The 1367-nt window shown below is 34.0% G+C and overlaps 1 protein-coding gene across 2 annotated transcripts in view; it reads left to right on the top strand.

The window, feature by feature from the left end:
* The window catches only part of LOC111814224, a 69821-nt gene that overhangs the window by 25688 nt on the left and 42766 nt on the right, over positions 1-1367 (top strand). The window contains exon 1 of one of the 2 annotated variants that reach the window (XR_002819265.1): positions 416-486. The exons of the other annotated variant lie outside the window; for it this stretch is intronic. The gene's annotated coding sequence lies outside the window, so the exon portion shown is untranslated. Of the gene's footprint in view, positions 1-415; positions 487-1367 lie in introns of those variants that run through there. 2 annotated transcript variants of the gene reach the window in all.

Below are 1367 nucleotides of genomic sequence, written 5' to 3'. Positions count from 1 at the left end.
TTATTGGGAGGCTGTAATTTTTGGAGTTCTTTATGTATTCTAATATTAGTCATCTAATCTCATATTCTTCAAGATAAGAAATTATGGCTTTCTTTTAGCAAATATTTATTATTTTCTGGAGCTGTAATAATGAAAAAGCACTATTGAATCCTTGCCTTCATAGAGCTTATACACTACTAAGGGACACAGACAAGTAAACAAACAACTGTTGTTTCCACTGCAAATTTGTTGATATTTTGAGTCGCATTTCATTTATTTTTGTTATGTTTTTCTTAAACATGTTATCCTGGTGAATACATAAAAGATTTCAATTTAATAAATCAAGGATACTGAAATATTACATGAATATGTCTAATTTAAGAATTTCAACTATCACCTAACTATCCTGAAAATAAATCTAGTTCTGCATTCCTCATTATTTGAATAGACGTCAAATCTATCTTTATGGAAGACGTGAAAGAACTACTCTTCATGGTTGGCATCCTGGTAAGTACTTTTATTTATTTGATAGAATGTCCCAGGCTTTTTCATTAACTGACTGCTACAAAGCATTCCTTTATTTATTCCAAACACCAAAACTGCAGTATTGTTCTCCCTTAGATACTCGTTTGTAACCTTAAGAGCTATATACCAGAATTGGTAAATCGTAACATTGACAGGGAAGTCTTAAAAGTTTCAACCCAGTTGAGGGTTTTATTGATTTTTCTAGTTCCTCCACTTCTTACTCAACTGTGAGACAACTCAACAAAATGGCATTTGCCTTACAGATTTTTCCTAATTAATTCACTTTGTCTTGCCTAGTCCTTTGGGTAACCCGTATTCACTCTCCTCAATTTGATTCTTTAAATGTCTTCTGAGTTACAAGGCTCCCACTTACTCGGGACTCATATTTTGGCCTCCTCGAGTCCATCATCCATAGATCCTGGGCAACCCTGTTGCTACTCACCTATCCAGGCTTGGACCTTAGAACTCTACTTGGGGCTAGAACTGTGACCTCTACTCACTGGATTAATTGAAAACAAAGTTTCAGATCACAATAGCATAATTGACACAACAATACTTCAAGATCTTTTAAAGTCATTTTTAAAGATTTGGAGGGCAGTCAGATCATTGTGGTGCTCTAGGGTGCAGGGGCACAATGCTAAAGAATGGAGAAAAGCCTGGGAACCATATTCTAGGTTACCAAATTTGAATACTAGCAGGGTTAATCTTTTTTATGTTTATTTTTATTTTATTGAGAAACAAATAGCAATAAGATAGTTTCAAAACTGATTAATAGGACAGTTTCAATAATTAATGCATTGTACATTGTTATCTTCTTAGTGATTATCCATAGTACAAGATGCAGACAGGATATCCTGTCCAAA

Source organism: Octodon degus, unplaced genomic scaffold (assembly GCF_000260255.1).
Source record: "Octodon degus isolate 3935 unplaced genomic scaffold, OctDeg1.0 scaffold00281, whole genome shotgun sequence".
NCBI lineage: Eukaryota > Metazoa > Chordata > Mammalia > Rodentia > Octodontidae > Octodon > Octodon degus.
The sequence above is the reverse complement of the archived record's forward strand: the minus strand, read 5'-3'. Positions and strand labels throughout refer to the sequence as shown.